The sequence below is a fragment of the Procambarus clarkii genome, chromosome 80 (assembly GCF_040958095.1).
Source record: "Procambarus clarkii isolate CNS0578487 chromosome 80, FALCON_Pclarkii_2.0, whole genome shotgun sequence".
NCBI lineage: Eukaryota > Metazoa > Arthropoda > Malacostraca > Decapoda > Cambaridae > Procambarus > Procambarus clarkii.
This window is the reverse complement of record NC_091229.1, coordinates 13,784,110-13,809,008: the sequence shown is the minus strand read 5'-3', so window position 1 is coordinate 13,809,008 and position 24,899 is coordinate 13,784,110. Positions and strand designations below refer to the sequence as shown.

The 24,899-nt window shown below is 46.5% G+C and overlaps 1 long non-coding RNA gene across 1 annotated transcript; it reads left to right on the top strand.

Moving 5' to 3' along the window:
* The first annotated feature begins 129 nt into the window (after positions 1 to 129).
* Positions 130 to 24,648, top strand: LOC138357849 (uncharacterized). The gene is made up of 3 exons (XR_011225162.1): positions 130 to 267; positions 23,680 to 23,829; positions 24,491 to 24,648. It is a non-coding gene; the product is annotated as an uncharacterized lncRNA (long non-coding RNA).
* The last annotated feature ends 251 nt before the right edge of the window (positions 24,649 to 24,899 follow it).

Here is a 24,899-nt window from a genome sequence, read left to right as displayed (position 1 = left end):
CTTCGGTGATGCCGCCGAGTCACTGGGAACTGATTGCCGAGTTAATGCTGTCGGATGAACCGAACCGGCTGGGCAGATTCCCGACATATGGGGACGTGTGGCAACTACACCCCTTGTCAGTAATACCATCTGGGTCCCCTGTTTGCGGGTGTTTGTTGCCCGGGTTCCGGAGGTTATGGCTTCCTCAGTGGATGAGCTAGACCCTAGGCGGTGGTTGCTCTGGGAAGCATTCCATGTGCAGTTCCCGCGGGCCCGGTTCCCGGGCAAGTATGTCCACTGATTACCTGTTTCTTTGCTTTATGAAGTACTGTGTGCCCCTCTGGCTGTATGTTTGCCCTATTGTGTTCTGTGCTTGTGCCTCTCCCTTTGTTGCGAGGCCGGTGGTTGTGGGTGTTCTTGTTTATGTGTTTTGTGTTGTAATTGTGCCCTGTGTGGCTTTTGTTTTTTATTTCTGGCTTGTATATTTTTATTTTCTTGTAATGTTTTATGTTGTTATATTTATGTCTTACCTGTATGTCATGATGATTGTGTTTGTTTTGTTTCATGTGTTATTATGTTTTGTGTATTGATTGCTTGTTTACATTGTTTTCTCTTTGTGTTCTGTTCTTGTCTTGATGTATGCTGTTTTTCTCTAGTTATGTTTGTTGTTGTACTGTGCTGTCGGTCCATCTGGCCGGTGGTTTTTTGTTTTGCTTTGTTATTATGTTTTCTCTGTTGTTTTATTGTATTTATTGTATTTACCTTGCATGCTTGCATGTAAAAAAAAAAAATCTAACTGTGCAACCGTTCTCGCCAGCGTCCCCAACGTCATGAAACTGCCATACTAAAGTGCCCTTAACCTAACCTACCAGACGACCTACGAACAGAAAACGGGACATTATGTCAATTTCCGGAGTCGCAACCATTTACTAGTACGATCGTTTTTGTCCTTAAGTAGACAATACTTCAAAATGCGACGTGTTATTAGGAGGCCGGGTTGTAGTAACACTGTGGGTTGTAGTAACACTGTGGGTTGTAGTAACACTGTGGGTTGTAGTAACACTGTGGGTTGTAGTAACACTGTGGGTTGTAGTAACACTGTGGGTTGTAGTAACACTGTGGGTTGTAGTAACACTGTGGGTTGTAGTAACACTGTGGGTTGTAGTAACACTGTGGGTTGTAGTAACACTGTGGGTTGTAGTAACACTGTGGGTTGTAGTAACACTGCGGGTTGTAGTAACACTGTGGGTTGTAGTAACACTGTGGGTTGTAGTAACACTGTGGGTTGTAGTAACACTGTGGGTTGTAGTAACACTGCGGGTTGTAGTAACACTGCGGGTTGTAGTAACACTGCGGGTTGTAGTAACACTGCGGGTTGTAGTAACACTGCGGGTTGTAGTAACACTGCGGGTTGTAGTAACACTGCGGGTTGTAGTAACACTGCGGGTTGTAGTAACACTGCGGGTTGTAGTAACACTGCGGGTTGTAGTAACACTGTGGGTTGTAGTAACACTGTGGGTTGTAGTAACACTGCGGGTTGTAGTAACACTGTGGGTTGTAGTAACACTGTGGGTTGTAGTAACACTGTGGGTTGTAGTAACACTGCGGGTTGTAGTAACACTGCGGGTTGTAGTAACACTGTGGGTTGTAGTAACACTGCGGGTTGTAGTAACACTGTGGGTTGTAGTAACACTGTGGGTTGTAGTAACACTGCGGGTTGTAGTAACACTGCGGGTTGTAGTAACACTGTGGGTTGTAGTAACACTGCGGGTTGTAGTAACACTGTGGGTTGTAGTAACACTGCGGGTTGTAGTAACACTGCGGGTTGTAGTAACACTGTGGGTTGTAGTAACACTGCGGGTTGTAGTAACACTGCGGGTTGTAGTAACACTGCGGGTTGTAGTAACACTGCGCCTTCTTTCTGAATTAAGCTCTTTAACTCAATTAAGCCGTGGCCCCTGTACCCGAGCCTGCATCTCCAGTCTGCATAGGGATCCCTTGTGAGAAAAAGTGTCACAAATTCTTGGATTATCCACGAAAATGGAGTCAGCTCAACCTCGTCCTTCCCGCCCGTGTGAGTGTTATAGTCTTGTGGATCTCTAATAAGTTGATAAAAACTGCATTTTAATTTTTCTGAATCAGTGTTGATGGGGAAAAATTACTGTACACCCAGCCGTAGGGAGCCGGTGGCTGAGCGGACAGAACACTGGACGCGTGATCCTGTGGTCGCGAGTTCGATTGTCACAGGCTGCTTCCTGGGGGTGGAGGCCAGGTCGAGGACCGGGCCGCGAGGACACTAAGCCCCGAAATCATCTCAAGATAACCCAACCAACATTTTTATTATTTATTTATTTATTTATTTATTTATATACAAGAAGGTACATTGGGTTTGTGAGAATACATAGCATGGTATTTACAATCTTGTAAAGTCACTAGTACGTTTCGGGCAGGTCCTTAATCCAACACATAATTTTAAGTAGGTAAATTCTAGCAGAATTAATAAAACGATAACAGATACATTGCAAGAAAAAATGAGACGAGAGAGATTAGTAAGTATATTAAATCACATTGGTACATTAAAGCTCTGATTGATTACATTGACAGCTTGATTGGTAATTTAAACAAGATTAATAGACACCATACAACACATTGATAGCACATATAAGAAGACAGCAATGATCACAATGGTAAAGATGTTCGGATTGGGTACATAAAGATTGGGAAATTGGGTAGCAATAGATACAGTGTAATTTTAAATCAACAAGGTTAGAAACTATGAAGATGAAATTAGGTACTTTTTAGTTTTGTTTTTGAATGACGCAAAAGTTGGACAGCTTTTCAATTCAATAGGGAGTGAGTTCCATAGACTGGGTCCCTTTATTTGCATAGAGTGTTTACACAGATTAAGTTTGACTCTGGGGATATCAAAGAGATATTTATTTCTGGTGTGGTGATAATGGGTCCTATTACATCTGTCCAGGGAAAGTTTCAGAACAGGATTTGCATTTAAGAACAGGGTTTTGTAAATGTAGTTGACACAAGAGAATTTGTGGAGTGAGATTATGTTTAGCATGTTTAGGGAGTTAAACAAGGGAACTGAGTGTTGTCTGAAAGCAGAATTTGTTATTATTCTGATAGCAGATTTTTGCTGGGTGATGATGGACTTGAGGACCAGAAGACATGGCAGGATGTGCAGAATATCCCCGTTGAAAAGCAGAGGTACAACAGGTACTCTGAGAGAGAACTCTATCAACATCAGAGGTCCGAGACTGTTCAACACGCTTCCGCTACACATAAGGGGCATAACTGGCAATCCCCTCACAGTGTTCAAGAGAGAACTGGATAAGCACCTCCAAAGGATACCTGATCAACCAGGCTGTGACTCATACGTCAGGCTGCGAGCAGCCGCGTCCAACAGCCTGGTTGATCAGTCCAGCAACCTGGAGGCCTGGTCGACGACCGGGCCGCGGGGACGCTAAGCCCTGGAAGCACCTCAAGGTAACCTCAAGGTAAGGAGGTGGTTTGCAGTGGTTGAACCCCATGCACAGATACCATAATTAAGATAGGGATAGTTTAGTGCATAATATAGTGAGATAAGAGCAGAGTTAGGTACATAATATCTGATTTTGAAGAGTATACCAACTGTTTTAGAGACTTTCTTAGTTATGTGTTGTATGTGGGTGCTGAAGTTGAGTCTCTTGTCTAGGAATAGTCCAAGAAACTTTCCATCATTTTTATTGCTAATGTTTACGTTGTCTATCTGAAGCTGAATTGCATTTGTAGATTTGCTTCCAAATAAGATGTAATAGGTCTTTTCTATGTTAAGTGTTAGTTTATTGGTTGACATCCACAAGTGAACTTTTTTAAGTTCATTATTAACAACATTATTTAGTGTATGTGTTTTGGGGTTAGAGTAGATGAGGGTAGTATCATCAGCAAACAAAATAGGTTTCAGAATGTTAGAGACATTAGGCAGATCATTGATGTATATAAGAAATAGGAGAGGTCCCAAGGTGCTGCCCTGTGGCACTCCAACGGTTATTGGTAGAGTGGGAGAGGTTATATTATTGACGGCTACACATTGGTGTCTATCACTATGATAGGATTGGATATAGTCCAGTACATGGCCTCGGATTCCATAATGATGGAGTTTACGTAGGAGGTAATTGTGATTAACAGTTTCAAAGGCCTTTCTCAGGTCAATGAAGAGTCCAATCGGAAACTCATTTTTGTCAAGGGCTGAGTAAATTATATCAAGGAGACTAATAATTGCATTGTTGGTACTCTTTTGGGAACGGAAGCCCCAAAAGTCCTCCAAAAGGCTATATTTAATTATATATTTACAAGGTACATTGGGTTTATGAGAGTACATAATATTGATGTTTTTACATTCTTGTAAAGCCACTAACAAGCGTAGCGTTTCGGGCAGGTCCTGTATATATGAATATATGAAATGATGATGTTTCGTCACACTTGATAATGGTCCAGGATGGACCGAAACGTTCTCACTTTCCTTATTTTCAGGCGTGTGGGTTTGGTGTCTAAATTTCAGCCTCTCATTGAGATACACTGCAAAATTATTCAAGAAATGGAGTGCATTAGGCAGTGATGTGGTGGAGGCAGAATGCATACACAGTTTCAAGTGTAGATATGATAAAAACCCAATAGCCCAATCAACTGGTGTACAGGAATCTGTACACCGGTTGTTTGACGGTTGGTAGGCGGGATCAAAGAGCCGAAACTCAACCTCCGCAAGCACAATTACGTGAGCACTGCAGGCACAACTAGGTGAGTAGATACTCATACATATATACTGGCCAACATTCGTGAATCATTCAGAAACTTGGACAATGGAGCTTTCCAGGCTCTATATACAGCGAAGGGTGACCCACTCTTGAGTATGCATCCCCAGCATGGAACCCTTGCCTGAAAAAGGACAGAGAGTGACTAGAAAAGATCCAGAGATATACAATGAGACTCCTTCCGGAGCTGAGGGGATTGAGTTATGAGGAAAGACGGAGATAACTGGACCTTAATACACTGGAGGAAAAGATAAGGGGGGGGGGCATGATAACAACATACACAATTATAAAGTCTGCCCGAAACGCTGCGCGTACTAGTGGCTTTACAAGATTGTAAATACTATGCTATGTATTCTCACAAACCAAATGTACCTTCTTGTATATAAATAAGTAAATAAATAAATAAATAAATAAATAAATAAATAAATAAATAAATAAATAAATAAATAAATAAATAAATAAATAAATAAATAAATAAATAAATAAATAAAGGATATTGACAAAGTATATAAAGCAGCGTTGTTCAAAGCTAGGGACAGCAGAACGAGGGGTCACAGAGGGACACAGAAAACGAAATGAGTCATAGCGACACCTGAAAGAACCTTTCACTGTTAGAGCTGTCAGTAATGGAGTGCATTAGATACACAAGTTGTTGAAGCTAATTCGATTCAAAATTGTAAATGTAAATACGATAAGAACGTGAGAAATGAATCATTACATTAATCTAGGAACATTAGGACGGCGGGGCCAGGAGCCTAGCGCGATCCTGCAAGCACATCTAGGAGAGCACACAAACATATATACGTCTGAAGAACGGACAGCGCTCGGGAGCTGTAGTCCAAAGGACCCGGGTTTGATTTCCGGCCGAGGAAGAAACAAATTCGTAGATTTCTTTTACCAAACGCCTCTGTTCACCCAGCAGTAAATAGGTACCCAGGAATTAAACAAGTGCTAAGAGTTACATCCTTGGGATGTATGTATGTGTGTGTGTGTACTCACCTAATTGTACTCACCTAATTGTGCTTGCGGGGGTTGAGCTCTGGCTCTTTGGTCCCGCCTCTCAACCGTCAATCAACTGGTGTACAGATTCCTGAGCCTATTGGGCTCTATCATATCTACATTTGAAACTGTGAATGGAGTCAGCCTCCACCACATCACTTCCTAATGCATTCCATTTGCTAACTACTCTGACACTGAAAAAGTTCTTTCTAACGTCTCTGTGGCTCATTTGGGTACTCAGCTTCCACCTGTGTCCCCTTGTTCGCGTCCCACCAGTGTTGAAAAGTTCATCCTTGTTTACCCGGTCGATTCCCCTGAGGATTTTGTAGGTTGTGATCATGTCCCCCCTTACTCTTCTGTCTTCCAGTGTCGTGAGGTGCATTTCCCGCAGCCTTTCCTCATAACTCATGCCTCTTAGTTCTGGGACTAGTCTAGTAGCATACCTTTGGACTTTTTCCAGCTTCGTCTTGTGCTTGACAAGGTACGGGCTCCATGCTGGGGCCGCATACTCCAGGATTGGTCTTACATATGTGGTGTACAAGATTCTGAATGATTCCTTACACAGGTTCCTGAACGCCGTTCTGATGTTAGCCAGCCTCGCATATGCCGCAGACGTTATTCTCTTTATGTGGGCTTCAGGAGACAGGTTTGGTGTGATATCTCCTGTCTGTTTCATTAAGTACTTCATCTCCTATTCTGTATCCTGTGCCTGGCCTCCTGTTTCCACTGCCTAGTTTCATTACTTTGCATTTACTCGGGTTGAACTTCAACAGCCATTTGTTGGACCATTCACTCAGTCTATCCAGGTCATCTTGTAGCCTCCTACTATCATCCTCTGTTTCAATCCTCCTCATAATTTTTGCATCGTCGGCAAACATTGAGAGGAACGAATCTATACCCTCTGGGAGATCATTTACATATACCAGAAACAGTATAGGTCCAAGGACTGACCCCTGCGGGACTCCACTTGTGACGTCTCGCCAATCTGAGACCTCACCCCTCACACAGACTCGTTGTCTCCTGTTGCTTAGGTATTCCTCTATCCACCGGAGTACCTTCCCTCTCACTCCAGCCTGCATCTCCAACTTTCGCACTAGCCTCTTGTGTGGCACTGTATCAAAGGCTTTCTGACAATCCAAAAATATGCAGTCTGCCCACCCTTCTCTTTCTTGCCTTATTTTTGTTGCCTGGTCGTAGAATTCAAGTAACCCTGTGAGGCAGGACCTGCCATCCCTGAACCCATGTTGATGCTGTGTTACAAAGTTCCTTCGCTCCAGATGCTCCACTAGTTTTTTTCGCACAATCTTCTCCATCAGCTTGCATGGTATGCAGGTTAGGGACACTGGCCTGTAGTTCAGTGCCTCCTGTCTATCCCCTTTCTTGTATATCGGGACTACGTTAGCTGCTTTCCAATATCTGGCAGTTCCCCTGTTGCCAGTGATTTGTTATACACTATGGAGAGTGGTAGGCTCAGTTCTCTTGCTCCTTCCTTTAGAACCCAAGGGGAGATTCCATCTGGGCCTATAGCCTTCGTCACGTCCAACTCTAGTAAACACTTCCTTACTTCCCCACTGGTAATCTCAAACTCTTCCAGTGGTTCCTGGTTAGCTATTCCCTCACTTACCTCTGGAATTTCTCCTTGTTCTAAGGTGAAGACCTCCTGGAATTTCTTATTCAATTCCTCACACACTTCCTTGTCATTTGTAGTGAATCCTTCCGCCCCTATCCTTAATCTCATAACCTGTTCCTTTACTGTTGTTTTTCTCCTAATGTGGCTATGCAACAATTTAGGCTGAGTCTTTGCCTTGCTTGCGATGTCATTTTCGTATTGTCTTTCTGCCTCTCTTCTCATCCTGACATATTCATTCCTGGCATTCTGGTATCTTTCTCTGCTCTCCAGTGTCCTGTTATTCCTATAGTTTCTCCATGCCCTTTTACTTTGCTGCTTAGCTAGCCTACATCTTTGATTAAACCATGGGTTTCTCATCTTCATTTCTCTGTTTTCCTTTTGGACTGGGACAAACTTGTTTGCTGCGTCCTTGCACTTCTGCGTGATGTAATCCATCATATCTTGGGCCGTCTTTCCCCTGAGCTCTGTTTCCCATGCTATATCTGTTAGGAATTTTCTTATCCCCTCATAGTTTCCCTTTCGGTATGCTAACCTTTTGGTTTCGGTATCCCTCCTCGAGTTCAATAACCCTTCTTCAATCAAGTACTCAAACACCAGTACACTGTGGTCGCTCATTCCTACTGGGTCCTCAAAACCGATTTCTCTTATGTCGGAGTCGTTCAGAGTGAAGACTAGGTCGAGTCTCGCTGGTTCGTCATTGCCTCTCATCCTTGTGGGTTCTCCGACATGCTGCGTTAAAAAGTTGCTTGTCACCACCTCCAATAGTTTGGCTCTCCACGTATCCTCGCCTCCATGCGGTTCCTTGTTCTCCCAGTCAATCTTTCCGTGATTGAAGTCGCCCATGATGAGCAGGTGGGATCTATTTCTACAGGCAGCAGAGGCTGCCCTCTCAATTATAGTGTTAACTGCCTTGTTGTTGTTTTCATACTCTTGACTGGGTCTCCTGTCATTTGGTGGAGGGTTGTATATTACTGCTACTACTATTCTTGGTCCTCCCATTGTTATGGTGCCTGCTATGTAGTCTCTGAACTCCTCACAGCCCGGGATGGCCATCTCCTTAAAACTCCATTCCCTTCTCATGAGTAGGGCCACTCCGCCTCCTCCTCTACCTTCCCTCTCTTTCCTTATTACTGTATACTCCTGGGGAAACACGGCATTCGTTATGATTCCAGAGAGTTTTGTTTCAGTGAGTCCGATTACATCTGGGTTAACTTCTTGTGCTCTTTCCCTTAGTTCACTTGTCTTGCTTGTGATCCCATCTATGTTCGAGTACATCACCCTGAAACTGACTCTCTTCTGCTTCTTTTCTGGGGGGGACCTTTGGGATCTGGGGTGAGTGGGAGCTGGGGGGACCTGGCACGGGGGGATTGGTGGAGGAGGGAGGGCTTGGGGTGGTGGGGGAGAGGGGGAGGGTACAGGGGGTGGATAAGAGGGGGAGGGTACAGGGGGTGGATAAGAGGGGGAGGGTACAGGGGGTGGATAAGAGGGGGAGGGTACAGGGGGTGGGTAAGAGAGGGAGGGTTGGGGAAGCATGGGGGGAGGAGAGGCTGTGGGGGATAGGGGAGATGGGGGGGCTTGGGGGGAGAGAAAAGGGTGGAGGGCTTGGGGGGCGTGGGGGAAAAGGGAGGGCTGAGGTGGGTGAGGAAGAGGGGAGGGTTTAGGGGAGTGGGGGAGAGGGGAAGACTTAGGTGGGGTGGGGGAGAGTGGGGGGCTTAGGGGGGAGGGGGAGAAGGGAGGGCATGGGGGTGGGAGAGACGGGAAGGCATGTGGGAGAAGGGAGGGCATGGGGGATGGGGGGAAGGGAGGTCCTGGGGAGAGGGGTGAGGGGGAGAAGGGGGGTGAGTGGGGGGAGGGGGGTGGGTGGGGGGAGGGTGCCCTAGGTGGGTACTTAGTGGGGGGCTGACAGGGGATGGGGCAGGTTGGGTGTCTGTTGGGTAGAATTTGGGGGTGGTGCCCCAATCCCTGTGGCTGTTGCACTGTTTGAGGAGGGTTCTCCACTTCCCTCTGGGATTGTAGGGTTCTGGGTTGTGGTACTCTGATTTCCTTCTCTCTCCCTGCGCTCCTTCCTCGCGTCTGCTGTCCGTATTCTCTCTTCCCTTGTCATATCCCTCTGCAGGAATATTTTCTTGAACTTCTCTACACCTTTTAGACAACACTTCCTTGCTAGCAGTTCCTCTTTCGCGATTTCGCTCATGAAAACCACCTTTATCATTCGGTCTCTGTCCTTGTTGTACTTTCCAAGCCTGAAAACCTTTTCAACATTTCGCTCAGCTCCCTCCATCCTTACCTCTTTAAGGATCTCTTTAATCATGTTTTTGTCCTTGTCTCTCCGCTCCTTTGGTCTGGTCCCTGTTTGTTCTTCAATGCCTGCTACTACTACTGCTCTATTTCTCTCTATCAGCCGGCTAGTACATCTAGCTGCTTCCTGAGAGGAAGCCACTTCCATGGCAACTTCCTTAACCGCAGACCTAGCTTCAGGGCTCTTTTTAAGCATTTCAGCAAATGAGATCTGGGTTGTGGTGGTCCCCTCCACAGTAGCATTCCCATCTCCCTGGGGTACGGTTTGTGCCTGGTATTGTGGAAGAGTCTCCTTTAGGTATCTTATCTCCTCCTTTGCTGCCCTTAAATCATCTTGCAGGTTGGCTACTGTCTCCCTCATTACCCTCAGTCCTTCACTGAATTCATTCTGCATTTGCTGGAGTACTTCCTTCATCCAGGCTTCCTGTTCCATCCCATCCTCTGTGTTTGTTCCAGTTGTGAATTTCCTGCGTTTGGCAGTCAGAGTTCGTCTCCCTTCCATGATTTCCCTATGAGTGTGTGTGTGTGTGAGAGAGAGAGAGAGAGAGAGAGAGAGAGAGAGAGAGAGAGAGAGAGAGAGAGAGAGAGAGAGAGAGAGAGAGAGAGAGAGAGAGAGAGAGAGAGAGAGAGAGAGAGAGAGACAGACACAGAGAGAGAGAGGGGGGAGGGAGAGAGAGGGGGGGAGGAAGAGAGAGAGGGGGAGGAAGAGAGAGAGGGGTGGGAGCGAGAGAGGGGAGGGAGAGAGAGGGGGGAGGAAGAGAGAGAGGGGGAGGAGAGAGAGAGAGGGGGGGGAGAGAGAGGGGAGGGGGAGAGAGAGAGGGGAGGGGGAGAGAGGGGGAGGGGGAGAGAGAGGGGGGAGGGGGAGAGAGAGGGGGGAGGGGAGAGAGAGGGGGGAGGAGAGAGAGAGGGGGGAGGGGAGAGAGGGGGAGGGAGAGAGAGGGGGAGAGGGAGAGAGAGGAGAGAGGGGGAGAGGGAGAGAGAGGGGGAGAGAGAGGGGGAGAGGGGGAGGGGAGAGAGAGGGGAGAGGGAGAGAGGGGGAGGAGGAGAGAGAGAGAGAGAGGGGGAGGAGAGAGAGAGAGAGAGAGAGGGGGGGGGAGAGAGGAGAGAGAGAGGGAGAGAGAGGAGAGAGAGAGGGGAGAGAGGGAGGGAGGGGGGGGGAGGGGGGAGGGAGAGAGAGAGAGAGAGAGAGAGAGAGAGGAGGAGAGAGAGAGAGAGAGAGAGAGAGAGAGGGGGGGGGAGGGGGGAGAGAGGGGGGGGGAGAGGAGAGGAGAGAGAGAGAGAGAGAGGAGGGGGGAGAAGGGGAGAGGGGAAGGGGAAGGAGGAGGGGGAGGGAGAGAGAGGGGGGGGGGGAGTGGGGAGGGAGAGAGAGAGGGTGTGTGTGTGAGTGTGTGGTGTGTGGAGGGGTGTGAGTGTGGGTGTGTGTGTGTGGTGTGTGTGGGGTGTGTGTGTGTGTGTGTGTGTGTGTGTGTGTGTGTGTGTGTGTGTGTGTGTGTGTGTGTGTGTGTGTGTGTGTGTGTGTGTGTGTGTGCGTGTGTGTGTGTGTGTGTGTGTGTGTGTGTGTGTGTGTGTGTGTGTGTGTGTGTGTGTGTGTGTGTGTGTGTGTGTGTGTGTGTGTGTGTGTGTGTGTGTGTGTGTGTGTGTGTGTGTGTGTGTGTGTGTGTGTGTGTGTGTGTGTGTGTGTGTGTGTGTGTGTGTGTGTGTGTGTGTGTGTGTGTGTGTGTGTGTGTGTGTGTGTGTGTGTGTGTGTGTGTGTGTGTGTGTGTGTGTGTGTGTGTGTGTGTGTGTGGTGTGTTGAGTGCGGGGGTGTTTGTGTATAGGGGGAGGGGTAGGGGGGTGTCTTGGGGTACTGTAAGGCGTGGGAAACGTGAGGGGTGAGGGTGAGTGAGTGAGGGTGAGCGGTCACCAGTGTGTGCGTGCGTGCATGTGTGTGTGTTTACACTGGCTTGTTGTGGTGAGGAGGAGGGGGGGGGGAAGGTCTAGTCAGTGGCGGTGTAATGTCACACACAGGTGTGAGAAGCTGGTACCAAGCTGAGGCTCTTGAGCTACTTTTTCGTATTTTAATTACTTATGTTCAAAGCTAATTACTATATAAAAAAAAAAAACACTGTACACCTTATATGACTGACTTTGAGAGGCACTCACCTCCGAGTAAGCATCCCACAGCACAATTAGGTGATTTATGAAGCGATGTCCGATATTGTTGTTGACGTCCCCGCCAGAGGTCCTCTCACGTCGTGGTCCAAAACTCTTCCCTTCGCGGCCTCTGGTGCCACCGTCTTGCCACAATCTCGTTCTTTTTCAATTTTTTCTTATCAAACGTTATAAGAATTCACTATGTTGCGTTATCACTGCTTGCTGTACCTTTCATATGACCAAAAACTATGTTTTGGGCTCACTGGTACGTAAATTATCCCGAGAATATTGAAGTAATTCGCGGACTGCACGTCCTACCTTGTTCACTGACCGCCGTCCTACTGCCTACTGTGTGTTGTGTGTGTGTGTGTGTGTGTGTGTGTGTGTGTGTGTGTGTGTGTGTGTGTGTGTGTGTGTGTGTGTGTTGCGTGTAGTCACCTAGTTGTGTTTGCGGGGTTGAGCTCTGGCTCTTTGGTCCCGCCTCTCAACCGTCAATCAACAGATGTACATATTCCTGAGCCTATTGGGCTCTATCATATCTACATTTCAAACTGTGTATGGAGTCAGCCTCCACCACATCACTTCCTAATGCATTCCATTTGTCAACCACTCGGACACTAAAAAAGTTCTTTCTAATATCTGTGGCTCATTTGGGCGCTCAGTTTCCACGTGTCCCCTAGAGCATGTACCCCTTGTGTTAAATAGCCTGTCTTTATCTACCCTATCAATTCCCTTGAGAACCTGAATGTGGTGATCATGTCCCCCCTAACTCTTCTGTCTTCCAGGGAAGTGAGGTTTAATTCCCGTAGTCTCTCCTCGTAGCTCATCCTCTCAGCTCGGGTACTAGTCTGGTGGCAAACCTTTGAACCTTTTCCAGTTTAGTCTTATGCTTGATAGATATGGACCATGCTGGAGCCGCATACTCCAGGATTGGCCTGACATATGTGTGTGCGTCGTGCATGGCGTGTGTGTATATATGTTATAATCAATTCATCATTATCAATTTGTATCTACAGTATCGAGATCCAACTGTTGGATCCCACCTTCCCAAGCACCCGGCGGTTGACTGTTACACCACTCACGTCTTCATAGATGCTATCACACTCACCGGGGTTCCATTCCGTCAGGGACTCTCCACAGCAGGGAATACTTGCCCATAAGCTATCTAGGCCAGGAGTCTTCAAGCCCTATTTAGTTTTTCCTTTCGTTTTTTCCGGCTTCCTGTCCCCGACAATTATAATTATTATTAAAACAAATAACTGGCACAATACAAGAGACTGAGGCACCACAATCTTCGATTTTCCATAACAACTCAACCCGTCAATCCACAAAAAAATCACCAACGAATTCAAAGTGATTCCTACTCCTTAACAAATCCTTTGGTCATCACATTACAAAATGGGGCCCCCCCCACACGCCACAATTGGGAAAATTACAATTATACAAATACAAATTTACATACAGTAATACAAAATTACAATCTACTGACCGCCCTCATAGTGATTCTAGCATCAGGGGAATTCACATTAAATCTTAAAGTCGCAAACATTATTTTCATCCAAAGTACTAGAGAAAGATAAACATTAACCAGAAACCACAACTCTATTTCTCTCTTAGAAATATTTTTGTTTCTTTTTTTTTATTTATAAAACAAATACATGACAAGGAAAGCAGTACAACGTTAAGGCACCGAAGCACCGAAGGAAAAAACCTTACACCAGCACACACCAGCCAACAACATAACACCAACTGACAGGCAAGCAAACACAGAACAAGTACAATATAAATGTCACACCATAAGCTGAAGATATGTGAACACAAGAAAAACACAGTGGGACAATTTTCAGAGCAAAACGTAAATGAGAACCCATGAAAACAAGCAAATTCGTTAGAAAACACAATAAGAAACTACACAACCCAGACGGGGCGCGCCAAGTTACATACATTAAAAAACACACAATGGCGCAAAATAAACATTCAGAAGCAAAGGTACAAAATAATAAAAATTTCCAATACACACACACAACCCAGGGAACACCCGGCACACACAGCACAGAAACACGCGATCGTTCGACCGAACACACAGGAACCGGGGGAAACAAACGGCAACCACAACCCAGACACACATGAAAAAAATACCGGAACACGCAGGACCGGCAAACAAAAAAAAACCACCACACACACCAGAAGCACACACACACACAGAACACCATTAGCAACAACACAGAAGATAACAGTATAACACACACGGGAAAACACATACAGTATGAACAAACACAAACAATTTACACAAAGGCCTAAACTAGGCAATCAAAACAAACCACATATCAGACAATGCAAAAGTTATAAAACGTTCCGGGAGCATAATGCAAGCACAAAAACTACGCATATATATCGGGAAACTCTCTCTTCGGAAACCACAAGCAGTATGCCTCCCAAACGAGCTTGATATCATCAGACATCGGTCTACCAGGCGACGCACAAGGCTGAGGCATCAGCTCCGGCACCCCATAAACAAAACATTTCACCCTCGGCACCCAAATAGTATAGGGGCACCACGGCGCCGGATACACCCGGTATCCACAGTAAGTTCCAAAGCCTGTGACGCATCGAGCGGGGACCCCATTGGCCGGTACCACAGGGAAAGGGTGCAGCACGAGGGGTCTGAGCACCAGGGGACGGACAAGGGTAGCCACAGAGGTCTGTACTGGTAGTCACACGGTTCTTCACTCCAAGGGGAACCACAGGGAACGCACACTTGCCAGGGCCCCTTCCACCGGGCACAGGATCAGAGGCCTCCCGGTGAACAGTTTTCGTGGAGGAGCACCACGAGGTCACGTTCACTAGGGGCAACCACCCAAGGAGGGGAGGCACCAGCAGCAGGTGCCACAGGAGGCCGCACAGGCCCATCCATCACATCATCATCCACAACTTCACACCGCAGCCCACCCACGAGGGGGCGACACACTCCTAGCTTTCCAGGAACGCTTGGACAGAGGCCTCTGATCATCTGAACTGTCGCTGCCAGCAGGAGGCATCCCAGTAGAGCCCACGGCCGGCCGCAAGTCACCGGGCAACACACGATCCGGAAATTCATCAGCCTCACCCACAGAGGGTAAAGTACCCTTCAGGCATCACAGGAGCTGGAGATAGGGCCGGCAGAGCTGGCGGAGGCGAAGAGCCGGCTGAGGCGACGGGGCCGGCGGAGGCGAGGAAGCCGACGGTGGGGGGCGGGTCTGCACCCCCCACCACCCCGACACCCACACCACCAACCGCATTTACTGAAGCGGCACCCATCACAGCGGCCGTCCTCTCACAACCACAACCGAGACATCCTCACGCTCGGGCAAGGAAGGAAAATCCGCTTCAAGAAACACATTAACCCGATCATACATCCGAGTGTCGCAGGCAGCAGCCAAATGTCCAACATACCCATATTTAAAACACGTCCGAGTCTGCCCACGGTAGGAAAAGCAGACCGTTAAGTCAGCAAGCGTGAGAGAAGAAGGCACATTCCCATGAAGAACCATCTTAGCCGTTCTATAACCATTACCGAGTCCCTTGACGTCCCCGGTTGTGTATCTACAGACACGAATAGACTCCATACGCCCATACCTGGCAAGAGCCCGACGGAGAAGATCCTCAGACATTTCAAACGGCGCATTCTTAATAGACACGCATGTGTACTCCACACTCAAATTCGTCGCAGTCACAGAGCCAAGACCGTTGCTCATCCCCACCACCTTGTCCTCATACTGGTCGAGAAACCTCCGGAACAAGCCAGTCCCGGCGAACTTCACAACTACTCTGTCGTCACGAACACCTGTAGACCGACGAGGTCTTCCACTTTCACACCCATAACTGTAAACAGAGCGTTGCTGACGACGCCAATATCCACCCGACAGGTAAATGTCAGCCCAGCCGAGTACTTCCCCCTTAGTGGCGGCACGTAAGTCCCCATACTGAGACAAATAGTCACCCCGCAGTGGCAAACAACCACCCGTCAGGGCAACCAACAATCACCCCTCTCCAAGAAATAATGGCAAGTGCTTCGAGAATTATGTTAAAATCATCTTACCCATAACTGTGAAGACGAAACAACCTTTTTACACATACACAAGGCAAGGACACTAACGTGAAGAATGTATGAGAGACTGTGCACAAGGCCTTTCACCATGTCTTGCATGATGGTCTTCTGTACAAGCTTACAGACATTCCAGTCCAAAATAGGACCTAACTTCGTCTAATAAACATTTAATTAAGCAATAAATATCACTACAAACTGTAGCATGTATCACACTGAGGCGTTTACAGCCGCTGGAGCACCTCACGTCTCCTGTGTAACTCCAGTACTCATTGACGTGCTTGTAAGCGACCTCCCTTAACCAGTACACACATACATCACCATACACAGTTCCCTGGTGATGAGGATCATGTTATAACATCAAACCACACACTAGAAAGTGAAGAGACGACGACGTTTCTGTCCGTCCTGGACCATTATCAAGTCGATTGTGATGAGAGGAAGGAGGCAAAGGCAATAACTAGGCAAGAGAGAGATGAGGATCATGTTATACCATCAGACCATCCAGGGGAGAGCAAATATACATGTCATAATTGTAAAAATTGAGAACGGAGAACTTGAACATAGAGCAAAATCACCTTAAACTCAGAGCAGCCGCAAACGACGACAATAACATGTAATGCTCACATAGCTGAGAATAAGGGAAGGGCGAATAAGAGAACCAATTAGCAAAACAATAAAATGATGCTGGGATTCAAAATCGTCAGATAGCTAAGCTCCTGAAAACAGCAATAACCAAAAGGAACTTTGCCCGTCTGTATATATTCAGGCAGACACCAGCACCAGCGAACTGCAGCTCTATAAGTGGACCATTAGACCGGGTCTTGACTCTCCAATACCCTTTTAGACTAACCAAAACAGATGAATAAATTAAAATGAGAAAAGGTCAGAATAGGGCCTTTACATTCGTGGTAAATATCCCAGTAAGTGACAGAAATAAAGTGAGAAAACACACTTATCTATCCAAAATCATGCCAGTGAATATAAGGCTGCAGATGACTCCTGTAAAAAATAAAGAACCTATGTGTTCCATTTAGAGAAGACTAACTTTCTGGAAATCCTTTAATACAATGACTTTGAAACTCACAAACTGCCTCGTAGTCTAAATTACTTCACAACAAAACGTAATTTAGACATACACACAAGCCTGATCACTCACTAACATGCATAATGCGTGTCCTTCCTGGTAAATGGGTCCTCTCAGATCATGTAACACTTAACAGGTTTATCAATAACAGGTTTACACCCGTTATTACAATAACGGGTGTAAACCGAGGTGTAACGGTTACACCCGTTATTATTATTTCACCCTCCAGTGACGAGCCACCAACCACTGGCACAGTATGAACAAATATGAACGATCATGTTATGAACAGTATGAACGGCCCTTGTGGATTTGTTCATTTGATGCATCACGTTAGTGTGATCTCTGTGTGTGTCACTGGCACAGTATTCACCCTCCAGTGACGAACCACTAGCCCACTGACACGGTATTAGCTGTACATAATATCTGTATACCTCGTCTCTACTATTAAAAATAAAGATTGGACGCATTTGAATTAATAAGTAGATTCACTAATTAAGTACGATTATTATTATTTCTTGGCCTTACCATTCCATCCAACCTTTAAACTATGCAACAGCTCATTGAAACTGTGATGACCACGCTCCACATAATTATGTTTACTCTGAAGCCAAATCACGTGTGAAGTGATGACTAAACCACTACTGAGAAGGTGGGGAAGCGACAACGTTTCGGTCCGTCCTGGACCATTATGAAGGCGGGTGAGATAAAGGTCCAGGATGGACATAAACGTCGTCGTCTCCTCGTCTTGTGGTGTGTAGTTTGATCATCATTTCTTCAGCCACGTCGTTGTGACTCGTCGTCTGCTGTACGTGTGTGTTAAGGGCAGTCCTGGTGTGGTGGTCAACACCCTGAGGTGCTCCTGGGTTACTACCGTCACAACACGCCGCCCAAACTCTCCTGTGATGACGCCAGTTATAATATCCTAAGCTGGTGAATATAGATCCCACCCACGCACGGGCTTCGTCATGCGTACTCCCTCAGCTGACGCACCAAGCTTTGACGCTATACTATGTGAAGGCAAGAGGCAAGTGGAGTTAGAGCCTTTACTAATAAAGCTTCGCCTCATTTTATATTAAAGCCATTGGATACTGATCAAACAATCAGAATGAAAGTACTTCCAATCTTAATTTTTAATAACTTTTTAAACTAACTTAAAACTCAAGATAAATTCTTACTCAAATAATTACCTGAGTTTACCAGGTAAACTCAGCTAAATATCTGAGTAAGAATTTACCTTAGAAGTGAAAGGACTCGGGGGTCGCGTCCTCAAACAGTACACTTAGCAGTCAATAAGTCCCTTGGAGTTACTCAACAGTTGTGCGTTGCATCTTTTGGGAAGGTCAGTCGTTAAATTGGTGGAAATTTAATCAACCCAACTGATTTCATTCCTCAGGCAAGGGGTAACCTATTACAGAAAAAACGAACAACCTTCACCATATACAAACCCCATCACATACTTCCATAGTCACTCCTATACAGCCACTAAATACAATATAGCAGCCACACCACAGACCCCTCGACCGACAGGATCGAGGACCGACAGGGACCGACAGACCGAGAGGGTCTTAGCGTCCCCCGACGCTAAGCCCCGAAATCATCTTAAGATAACCTTAAGATAACCTCAAGATAACCTCAAGATAACCAAGATAAACCCATACCACAGAAGTAGCAAGGTTGGGGTCCACATCCTGTGAGGGAGCCCTGACGCACGAGGGACAGCCTGGGGGACGTCCCCACGTCTCCGGATGGCCAACATGACCGGATACGGAGGGGAAGCTGCAGGAAAATGTTGATAAAATCTATGGAACAAATAATATCAGCATGAAACGTCGTGGGTCGTAGTGTTGGTTGATGGCGATGTGAGGATGTGGTGTTGGGTTGATCGTGTCTTGATCACTGAACACAGGTTCATTCCGAACACAACCAAACCTCTCTTGCCTCAGTAACAGTTACTCCCCCCATGTAATTCTTCACACCAGACCCTTGAGATTTACCACTAGATTTATACACGAACTCAATGAAAGAACACATGGGAAGGTGATTAAAAGCCGTCGGGGTTTCCCATTTAGTTACATAAATATTCTCTGATAATAATTAAGACATTAACCTTCTTTATTTGGATAAATCATCTACCCATTCCAATAACCCCACTGTACCTCCCGGTCACCACCTGACCTCATAACCTCCGCCTAGGTCCCTACTACAGAATTATCACTACAACTCTCCACACCCGGTTAGTCTTCCGTACAATACTTCCACACTGCAGACTGTACTTGGTCAACAAGATCACATCAAGTCCCCACACTTGGTCGGTTCACTTCGCTGCTGCCACAGACGGAGGAGATAAGGAGAACTTCCTAGAACCGCAGCTGACACAAGACTCCCTCCAGCGGACATAGCCTCAAACATGTCACACCGTATCCCAAGGAGGGTATAATCCGATTAACTGTAAATCTCATTGTTCCAAGAAACTTGAGGTCACCCTTTGTCCTCTTGGCTGGTACATTCGTCAGGTTGGCACCGGATGTCTTAATCACTTTTGGCCTTATCTCGATGTGTGACCTGCCTGAATACTTAAATGATTGGTGGAAGAGTATGCTAAGTGTTGTAGTGCTTGATTCATTATCTAATATTCACTCCTAACTTGTGGATTACAACACCACTCCCTTCCTTAAACATGTATATGTTTATATGCATCATTGCAATGGTTGCATTAGTGCAAGAGCCTGGAGGATGCACCCATCATATATGTACAACTAAAAATTCATACTATTTCATGTGCATTAAATCCTCATCATAGCATGGGTGACATAATCTGTAATATTGTTTACCCATACCTCAATATATACATATACCTGAACTGCTGACATATTAATACATACATAACTATACACATAACATGGACCAGACTGCTGGCATTAAACATATATGACACTTGTCATTAATGTTTACACAACACATAAATATAAGGTTCTTCATCCTCAGTAACAATTTCCTAAAATATTTACATCCTGCCCTGTACTGTTCACATGGGGGCTTACAATGACCACACCTCGACAAAATGTTTCACTGGCCGCATCCCTTCTCTTCTGTCTTCGTCCTCCATGGTTGCTAGGTCATAGATCCTCCATGACCCAGACAAAACCCAGGCTGTCCAGCCTGGTGAATGTTGTCAATGTCCCATCGTTGCTCTGGGCTAACGTGATCCTGGCATCCAGAACAACGGAGATTCCTACCCTAGGGTCATGTCCCCTCGGGTCCATGCTGCTGTCTCGTTCCAGGGCACCACCCCAGAACGGTGAAGATACCTCACAGCTCCCTGGTCATCCTTCCTCGCTGTTGCTCACCACAGCTGCAGCACATTACTCTAGGCCCAGCTGCCCAGAGTCAGTTCATCTCACACCTATTATTCCCGAGCCTCCTGGCTCGATCTCATAAGTACATGACACTCCCTCGTCTCCGATGATAAAGATTAAGCAACCCAACAGGTGGCACGGTCATGAATATCTCGTAACCTCGGCTCCTTGCTCTTCTCTCCCCTTATATAGCCTGAGCGCAGCTGCAAAGCCATTGCAGCTGGCCCTTATCCCTGCCTGGATGTCACGGGGCGAATCTCACCTATACTGTTACGTTGGCTTCTCTTCCTTCCCCCTTTTTTTTCTCAAGAGTAACCTCAGTGTATCCTCAAGGCTTTCCTTCTACTCTACCTGAAGCTCTGTGACATAGTCCCGGGAGACCTTCTCAAGCCTATCACTTAGTAATGGCGCCTCCAGGATGCTTTCCCGCTGGGATAAACAGGAAGGGAAGTTATCAGTAAGCTGATGTTCACGGAAGCTGGGCTCTAACAACATCCTCATTCAGTTTGGGATGAAACTTGAAGGTAGGAAGTTGTTGGTTGTTTTTGTGGTGGTGGTGGAGGTGAACCTTCCTACCTACCAGTGGAGGTAGTGGTGGGGATGGTTGTTGTTGTGGTGGTGGTGGTGGAGGTAGTGGTGGGGATGGTTGTTGTTGTAGTGGTGGTGGTGAGGATAGTTGTTTTGTTTGTGGAGAAAGTGGTGGGGATGGTTGTGGTGGTGGTGGAGGTTCACCTCCTTGATTACCCGTGATTACCAAGCAGTAATCAAGGGTTAGTAAGATTTAGCTCTTCATACCCCGGCAACTAGAGCCTTGTTATGTTATAATTTAACAGTTTGACGTTCGAATTCTTTATCGAACCAGGGTTTAAAGATGTGGCTGGAGGTGGCTTCCACAACTTCTTGACCATCATATCCTCCTGAGTGTCTTTTCTCCTCCAATGTTGTGAGGTCTTGCTCCCTCTACGTAGCCTCATTGCTCAAGCCTCTTAGCTCCGCTTCAGATTGCGCGGATTCCAGGCCGGTGATGTATATATATTCCAGTATTGATCGAACAAAGGCTGTGTGCAGTAGATTGCTTTGAAAGAGACCTGGGGACAGATTCACGAAACAGTTACGCAAGTACTTACGAACCTGTACATCTTTTCTCAATCTTTGGCGGCTTTGTTTACAATTATTGAACAGTTAAATATCTTCGAAGCACCAGGAGGCTGTTTATAGCAATAACAATAGTTGATTGGGAAGTTTTCATGCTTGTAAACTGTTTAATAAATGTAACCAAAGCCGTGAAAAATTGAGGAAAGATGTACACGTTCGTAAGTACTTGCGTAACTGCTTTGTGAATCTGGTCCCTGATAAGAAGATTCTGAACTACGTTCAATTGTTTACCGTATGTCTCACACGCTGCCGATGTTCACGAGATTATGTGTGCCTCTGGTGTTCGGTGTTGGAATTATAGCCGCTCCTAAATATTTTCCACTTTGAGACCCCCAGATGCCATCCCCCTTATGATGTAGATATCTTCTGGGTTCTTCTTCCTTTCTTACCTGCATTACCTTCTATCTTGAGGTTATCTTGAGATGATTTCGGGGCTTTAGTGTCCCCGCGGCCCGGTTCTCGACCAGGCCTCCACCCCCAGGAAGTAGCCCGTGACAGCTGACTAACACCCAGGTACCTATTTACTGCTAGGTAACAAGGGCATAGGGTGAAAGAAACTCTGCCCATTGTTTCTCTCCAGCGCCCGGGATCGAACTCTGGACCACAGGATCACAGTTCAGCGTGCTGTCCGCTCGGGGAGCCGGTCGGCCGAGTGGCTTTCGAGCGGCTTACCTTTCACATAACAATTCTACCAACCTTTTGTTTGGCCACTTGTGGAGTGGTTGATGGTCTTCGTGTAACTTTCTGCCGACCTTCTTCATTCTTACATTCCTCATCAGTGTACAATATATGAATAATAATATGCATCTCTCACATGACCACGAGTAACACTTCAGGGTCGGCACTCCGTGTGCTGCCTCGGCACCCCTTGGCACTAGTCTGACCGCCACGGCTGGCGGTAGAATGGACTGCGCTCGGGATTCGTAGTCCTAAGGTTCCGGGTTCGATCCCCGGTGGAGGCGGAAACAAATGGGCAGTTTCTTTCACCCCGATGCCCCTGTTCACCTAGCAGTAAATAGGTACCTGGAAGTTAGACAGCTGGTACGGGCTGCTTTCTGAGGGTAATAAAAAGGAGGCCTTGTCGAGGACCGGGCCGCGGGGACGCTAAGCCCCGAAATCATCTGAAGACACCTCAAGATGGTCGAGGACAGGGCCGCGGGGACGCTAAGTCCTGAAATCATCTGAAGACACCTCAAGATGGTCGAGGACCGGGCCGCGGGGACGCTAAGCCCCGAAATCATCTGAAGACACCTCAAGATGGTCGAGGACAGGGCCGCTGGGACGCTAAGCCCTGAAATCATTTCAAGACAACCTCAAGATTGTCACTCTCACACAACCCTACACGTACGTAAGGAACCCTCACTCCTAATAGCCCGTCGCATTTTGAAGTATACATTAACTAAGGCCAAAAGCTGTCGTACTAGAAAACGGTAGCGGCTCGCAAAATTGACATACTGTCCTGTTTTCTGTTTGTGGATTCTCTGGTAGGTTAGGATAAGGGCACTTTAGTACGACAATCTCGTGACGTTAGGGACGCCGACGAGAACAGGCTGACGTACGAACACACACATTCCCCACTTTATATAGTACTGAATTTATTGAATACATATTGAATTTATATTCAGGAACGAACTACACACACCAAAACTTAATAACATCATGGCATACTGTTTAAAAGTGCCGTATTTCATGACAAAATTCGTTAAAATACTGAAAAAGCCGTCAGGATGTTGATCCGGACAATTTCTTCAGGTCAGATGTAAAACAAACAAGGAACAACGGGTTCAAGCTCAACAAGCTACAATGTAGGACTGAGAACAGGAGATGCTTTGTCACCCACAGGGTTATAAACCCGTGGAACCGCTTACCCGCCGAAGCCGCCAACCCACCTACCATGCGAAAACTCTGTTGAATTTAAAATCCAACTGGAAAATATCATCAAATGTTGGAACCTTTGACAAACCACCGGCTTTCTGTCCTCGTCGTTGGTACTAGTGTTAGTGGCCTGGAGGCAAAATATATGTAGCAATGAGTCTGACGATTATAATGTACATTATTATAAGTTATGGATCATGTATAATAACTGGGCCGCAACATAAACTAATACTGATCAATTTGACTGCCTTTGAATAAGATTCTTCCTATTATTTCTTGAGGAGAATGTTGCACCTGGTGATCGTCTTGTGGCTGGCCACCAGGGCGGCGCTCTTCAACATGGACGCCACCCGGCCGCTGGTGCTCACCGGCAACAAGAAGTCCCAGTTTGGGTTTAGTGTCGCCATCTGGCCGAACTTTGGCGAGCCCTTGTGAGTAGACGAGGCTGTGTGAGAGAGAGAGAGAGAGAGGATGAAATTTTTGTTTTCCAAAGTAGGAAGCTCATTCAGGTCAGTGACCTTGGGCTCAAGTGACCCATGGTTGTTGGTGTCAAGGGGGGGGGGGCCTACCCCTTCCTCCAGGGTGCCAGCATTGTTATCCTACAAATGCCACCATTTCCATTCAACCATTTAGCATTGTATTGGGAAGCCTGGGCTCCCCAATCAACATCTTTATATAATATATATTTCATTGTACTGAAGATTTGGTATGAAAAATTATGAATTTTCAATATTTTTTCATATCCGTATAGTATTATCTAGGTTTTGTTTGACTATCTAGATTATGTTAAATATATTATATATTGTATGTATTTCATGTGCTGCTTTACCATATATATTATATAGGGACTTACAACCGCGGTAACATTGTACAATAATGGTTTATTCAATCAATCCGCACTTTCCATCCAAGTCTTGTGTGCTATCTAATCATTCATCAAATCTAACATTTATCCCAGTCATCCATCCGTGAATACATCGATACCTTACAGTTATCACCCGATATCTTATCCATACATTCACCCACCTTCTCCACCCATCGTCAATTTATTTATGTACCCAGCCACACTAACCATCCGGCTTGATCCATCAGACTAGTGGTAGGAGCCCCGCAGGACGCTGGAGGTGCCAGCGTAGGAGAGGATGAAGGACAGAGCAAGGTGAGGATCATCCCTGGGACGGTGTACCTCTGTGACCCCATCAACAACTTCTCCTGTTCCACCCACCGCACCAAGTTCCAGCCCCGCTACCATGGCGGTGAGTTTAGAAGTGTCTAGTACCCATGAGATGATCATTGGAGCATCTTCTTGAGATGATTTCGGGGGCTTAGCGTCCCCGCGGCCCGGTCCTCGACCAGGCCTCCTTTTTGTTACACATCCCCCAGGAAGCAGCCCATAGCATCTGTCTAACTCCCACGTACCTATTTACTGCTAGGTGAACAGGAGGCATCGGGGTGAAAGAAACTCTGCTCATTTGTTTCCGCCTCCGTCGGGAATCGAACC